Raw genomic sequence first — 6792 nt, 5'->3', positions numbered from 1 at the left:
CCACTCAAATCCACCGCCAAATCCCCATCAGTGACGAGCTTTACGGTGACCCGAGCTTAAGGACGTTCCAAGGCTTTTTCCCATCGATCGAAGGTGTATCAAGGCTCGATTTCAACTAGGAAATTGCACGAGAATGGTCTACAAGATCAACCATATAGAGATCTCCCGAATCCATTTAATGAATTGAGGTAAAATCGAAACCCTAGCTTAGGACACTTATATTTAAATAAATTTTCATATATCGTGCTTTAGACTGCGACTTTTGTCCCCCACGAATACTCTTTATGCATACTTCTCATGTTTAAAATTTCATTAAATTTCGCTGTATATTTTGTGAGAACGAAGGGAAAAAGTATTTAGGGTTTTGGGTTACGCTAGTGTTCAAAGGGATGTGATCGTAACCATTGATAATTCGATCAACGGTTAAGATCTTATCATTCCGCGGTTTGGATTGACCGCGGATCTCGATCCCACGGCTCTGTCATACATATGGTCGGTCAGAACCTTCCGTTTGAAACATCGGAGGATCAGACGGTTGCCAAGCCACGCAGACGTGGCTAAGTGAAACCGTGTTCCGCGATTTCGATTGCCGTAATTGTGCGACAATCATTGGCGGCGCCGCCAAGCAAAGATTGTCCATGACTACGGAGCCAACCAATGAACACCACGTAGAACGACACCATTATTTTAATTAAAAATTAGTTTAAAATATATTTTAAATGTATTTTTAAGATTAGAAACTTTAAAAAATCATTAAAATTTTATTTTAAATAAAAAATACTTATAATACATCGAATCGATCATATTTTTATCCGCTTTAACTTAAAATTAATATTATCATTAAATATCTATGTTTGATAACTTAAATACTTACTAATTAATTAAATTAAAATATAATTATATTTTAAAATTTATCAAAATTATTTTCTTTATTAACTTATTTTAAATTCCATAAATTTGATACATAATTTAAATTAGTTTAATACTTATTTTTAAATATTAATAATTTTAAACTATTTTAAAATAGCTTTTAATGATTTTAAACTTGGATAATTCGTAACGAATTCATTTTAAACCGCATTTTAACATATAATACATTGAATCTTTCAAAATAATAAGTATTTTATTTTAAAACTATTATCATAAATTAAAACCTTTTTTGTAGTAATTTATCTATTATTTAATTACCTAACTATTTAAATACCATTTATGTAATTAATATAATAAATATTTTGAAATTAAAAATTATTTTAAATTATTTTGAAGTCCCCCTCGGTCTCCCATAAGAATAAACATTGAATTATTTTGAATTATATTACTTTGAAACTATTAGTGCACTAATAAGTATAGATATTTCAAAACCTTCTTTAGACATAGGTTGTGTTCATGAATAGTATCCAGGGGTGGATTAGTGGATGATTGAGCGCCAATCATTCACTAATCACACCGTTAATCACACTTAATCATCTTTTCATCATCTATTGCATGTGTAAGGTGCACCAGACTTAGCTTATGCCCTTCTAAATCTAAGGACTTAGTGTGTTTACTCTCTCTATGCATTCCATGCATGTTATCCTAACGGTTAGTCTTGAACACATAATTTAAACCTATTTAATATAGCAGCACCCTAAGGACAATAATTAATGACCCGTCTAGCGAACTTAAAAAAAGTCTAAGAGCTAGGATATATTTCTGATTGACATGAAACCTTAAAAACTTAAACTTAGTGACATCCTAAACCCCCCATAATTTTCTATGAATTTTTAGGAGCCTTCAAATCCCTTAATTAACAAACCCTATAATTTCAAAAAATTCTTAATAAATCCATTTTAACTCAAAAAATTACCCGTAATATCTCAAACTCTTCATAATTTAATGCTTAACATAAGATAATTAGAGTCCCTTAATTGGACTTTAATATGAACCATAATTTAATTTTGATTAAAATTCATCTTTTTGATTAAATTAAATTATTAAAAATTCCAATTTTTTCCTAAACATTCGGGAACACTTATTTAAGTCATTTCTGATCTTTGGGGGTGATTCCAATCAGTTTAGAGTTGATTTAGATCAAAAACCCTAAAATGCCCCTAATTAAACAATTTTTGATAATTCATTAATTCCTAAATTTTTGAAAATTCATAACTAATTCTAAAAAATTTCAAATTTGGTAAACTAAAAAGCATTCAACTTTAATTAAAATCTAATATTTATTAAAAATATTAGGTTTTCAGAAACTAACCTAAATTAAAAAGTTAACTCTTCGGTCAACCGTAATTCATTAATTGCCCAAAACTTCTAAAATTCATATATTGATCTAGAAAACTACAAATCCGACAAACTCAAATCCTAACTACTCCCTTTAAGGCATAATATTTAATTAAAATGCTAGAACACCAAAACCTAACATATTTCCAATAATGACCTTTTTGGACCCCTTAGCCAATCACACAAGAGGACCCCAAACCTTCTAAAATTTGTTAATGCAATTTAAACATTAAAAATCATTACCTAAGTATTAAAATGAATCCACAAATTGAATTAACTAAAAGTGAGCTCCAATTCATTAATACTTAAACTTTAACTAAAATTTTCTTTTTGGCTTTCAATAAACTTGAACTAAATACCCGACATAGGACATATCTGAAACCACACAACCTACTACATACACATAAGTTTGCTAGGGCACCACTTCTGGCCTAGGGTCGCTTTTGCTACTAAGCAGAGAATTGAAGGCACAACAATAAAATAACCACATTTGTGTAATAAACCACACATGGGCTAGGGGCGCTTTTGCTACTAATTCAGTCTTATGCAAGTGGCCACACTCATGCGTCGCTAAAATAAATGGGGCAAAATAAATAAAATTTTAAAACCAATAATGTTTTCTACAGATGCTCTAGCGACTGCATAACCCTTTTAAAAATCAAAAGAGCGTGATCAAGCGTGTTTACTTTTCTGCACAAATATCAACTGCTTGGGTTGTTTTATATTCAATTACTTGAGATGTTTTATTAGGATAACCATGTAGGAGAGTCTAAATTTTCTATTTTTAAATGCAATGTAAATTTGTAAAGTATTGAGTTGTGAAAGTCTTCAAAAGTGAGGTATTTCCAACACTCGGTACCCAAAGAGAAAAACAAAGGCCTTTCATAGGGAATTTCTTATTCATTTGAGTACCTTTCTGGAGAACGAACCATACAGAGCTCGAAGGAGACGACTTGAAGGGAGACAATCTAGAGAAGGACGATCCAATCGAAGATGAAATGACTGGCTTTTAAGACTTGCGTTATTCAGTAGGATTAGAATCCCGATTGTTATCGATGGGGCCTAACAGTCATTACTTTTCTACAGACCCTAGGTTATACTTATACAGCACTTATCGTGGACTTTCTTTATTTACTTTACTCTGGTGATTTATATTAATGTATTTACGTTGATTGCGTAGTAGAACTTACCTATTTTTTTAGGTTTCTTTCTTGTATGTGCTTGGTCTATTTTCGCTAGGTTCCTTAGGAATAAAAATCTTTTCTACTCGTAATCAAATTCTAAAATTTTAAGAATTAAATAATATATAATCTTAACAACCTAAAAAATAGCCGAAATTGTCTAGGGTCGCATGCATATTAATGCATTCTTTTCTTCCTTGCTATAAGACACTTCCCCGCCTGAGGATAGAGTCCGGATAATCTGGCTTATGAGAATGAAGTGCTGGACCTAAGAAAGCCCAATCTTTTCTAAAAATTATATTTATAAGCTTTTTTTAAAAATATCATCCACACTTGATTTGAGACCTCTTAACTAGCTTGCATTGCATTACTAAATCAAAATTTTAATTGCATTAGCTCTAGGAGCATCCACCATACATAAGTCCAAGATCAATTAGGAATTTCTCTACACGTCGGTCTTACTTCTAAAAAACTGAGCTACCTACCTACCCATCTTTCATAATGATCAGATAGCATGAATTTTATGCGCTTAGGTGGTTAGCTGGCTTTCCTTTTTAGGCAGGATATAAGCCTAGTTGCATTAGTTAGAAAACGGGTGTTAGTATTGGGTAGAACACTAAACCCACCTTAGATCTAAGATTCAATGCTACTACATTGAGTGTCTCGTAATATGTCTAATCGGTGGATAAGTTTCTTTTCATCAGGGACTATAAATCCTGTTTATTCGCATCACATGGATGACGCCACTTCCATTCGTTCTCTCTGTATGCTTTGAGTGATTTGTTTCCTTTTCTCCACTTTCTTCTCGGTGCCTTAGTCCCTCATGATATTAGTGTGAACTGTGCATATTGACTAAGCCACTCGAGCCATTTCTTTCCTTTTGAGTAGGATTTCATAGTCTTCACCCTCTATGCCAATCCTCTTTTAGGAAGAATAATATCAGATCATTAATCGAGAGTATTCTCGGGCTCCGGCTTAAAATGTAATTAACTACGGGGGCTAGCGCCCGTGGGAAACAAAATTCCACAAGTAAACCCCACTCAAAGTGATATATTGGATGGGGGAAACCCTGTAACACTAATCAAGTCGTGCATATTATCACCCATCGAGGTGCGTTGGCAATAGCCGCTATCCTCAATGGTTGATCGTATGTAAGATCTAATATGTCCTCCCATTGGCCCACTTACAAAGAGCACGAAAACCTACGATTGTTTCTATCTCTCAGGGTGGTGTGATCATGTACCCTCTATACTCTATAACGACAAATCTCTTTCGGAGGTCCACACTACTTTATCATACAGTGATATAGGCTATGTTTTTCTACTTTTCTTTCTTTATAAAAGGCAGACCTTCGATATTAATTTAGTTTTTTGCTTTCAATTAAAAGCTATTTGTTTGAATCATGAACAAAAATCCCTTTTGCTATAAATGAAGATTATGATATCAACTCCTCTCCACACACCTTATATTTACGAGATTCAAACAAAACAATCAATTAATATAATGTCAAAATAACTATCATTTCTTCTCCATAAGAAACTTCTCAAACAATCTGTGATGAAAATATATTTTTGCTTATTTTATCAGAAATTATAAGATTGAAAATTCTATACAAGAAAAGAATGAGATACTAAAATATAAGATTTTAGAATTATAGTATAACTAACAATAAAATATACAATCCATAAGAAAATAGTATATGAGCAGGACCTAAAAAGGTAGTGTTATAGCAATAATGTATACACATTTCTATTACAAAATATAAAACTATATTGTACATACACTGAGAATTGTAACTGTGAAAAGAGTTGCATAGCTTGCAATATGATCACGCAAGATTGCATCTATGAAACAGTATATTTCATTAGATAAAATATCACAATGAACATAAATATCATGGATCCCACAATTTAGGTCCCCTTCCCCTAATCACTCACAAATGCAGTCACTTTGCTATTTTAAGCACAGCTTATTGATAAAACTATAACAATTTTGGTGATCCATCCAGTATCAAGTGGGACATCGTTGTCCTCATTGTCTAAAGGAAATTCCTCATTGTAAGGACTGATAGATGACCAAGGGAGTTCCTCGAGAGTATTTTTGTCCAACCGGGTTGCCATTTAAATGCATTGTATGGAAGCTCATATATGTTAAAATAATTTCTGTAACGAAATTCTTCTAAGAATTTTTATAAATTCCACCAAACAACAAATGAACCAAGCAGGAAATTTTTATATATTAATATTTGTGAGCCAATTTAGTTTGTAGCACCTAACATTTAGCAATTTACAAAATCAAGGCATGACGAACTCAGTGCCGAAAGCTATTTGAATCTGTTCCTCAATACTTGATAAAACTATTACTCGGCACTAACATCACGTAAACTAACCCATGTAGCTGCTCGACAGCTGAAAGTTAAGTCACTTGAGGCTTCATCTAAATTTGTCAGTTTACTTGGAATTTATGGAGCTTTATGTATTTTGAAAGGTACAAATAAGCTAGATATTCATTTAATAATAAGCACTAATTAAACCTTGTTACATAATTTTACATATATTACTCAATCCCCATAGCACTGTGCCTTCCCAAACCTATTAATAGGGGGGCAGAAGATGGGCCTCGGACATCAAGTCATATCCCCACATTTTTACTTTCAAATCGTAGTAAAATCATAGATCTTTTTTTTTTTCTAAGCTTTTATTACTAAAAAAGTTATGGTGTCACCCACGGACAAATTTAGATTGATCAATAAGATTATTGAATTGCGAGATTGTAGGGATGTACCACAGTTCATCTTCATCTTGGGAGTCGAATCTCTGACCAAGAATCTGCAATTTTCTCTTTTGAATGCCTCACTGTTGCCAGGTATATGACATTCTTGATCGTGCAATGCTCCTGCTACAAAGAAAATTCACATTTGAAGTGAAAACTCATTCATGGAAATGCCAAAATCCAAATTTCTAGGGAGCAGGAGATACGCAAAAAACAGAAAATGCAACAGAATACAGCAATATACCCAGCATCTAATGTAATCAACACAATACAGTTAAAACTTCCGCGCTAGTATCTACAAAACATACATGTATTTAGAAGTGAATCAAATTTCGCTATGCTTTTTAATGTTCATATAACTCAACAAAAAAAATAATATTGCTATTTCATGTTTGGTTTCAACGTTTAAACATACAATAACACCAAAATAGTCATAAGATACATACAAGCTCACGAGCGATCATGCCACTAATTCTCTTAATCCCTTCATGTTTCCAAGGAAAGCATTCCTCCAAAAATTCCAAGATAAAATAGCAAAAAAAAAAAAAGAAAAAACGAGGAACTAAATATT

The 6792-nt window shown here is 32.5% G+C and overlaps 1 protein-coding gene across 1 annotated transcript in view; it reads right to left on the bottom strand.

Moving 5' to 3' along the window:
* Window positions 1–5661: 5661 nt before the first annotated feature.
* The window catches only part of LOC110107567 (cyclin-dependent kinase E-1), a gene marked incomplete in the record, with an annotated part of 78844 nt that continues 77713 nt past the window's right edge, over window positions 5662–6792 (bottom strand). The window contains 1 exon segment of the mRNA XM_020837840.2: window positions 5662–6347.

Source organism: Dendrobium catenatum, unplaced genomic scaffold (genome assembly GCF_001605985.2).
Source record: "Dendrobium catenatum unplaced genomic scaffold, ASM160598v2 fragScaff_scaffold_360, whole genome shotgun sequence".
NCBI lineage: Eukaryota > Viridiplantae > Streptophyta > Magnoliopsida > Asparagales > Orchidaceae > Dendrobium > Dendrobium catenatum.
This window is presented reverse-complemented; position numbering and strand designations above follow the sequence as displayed.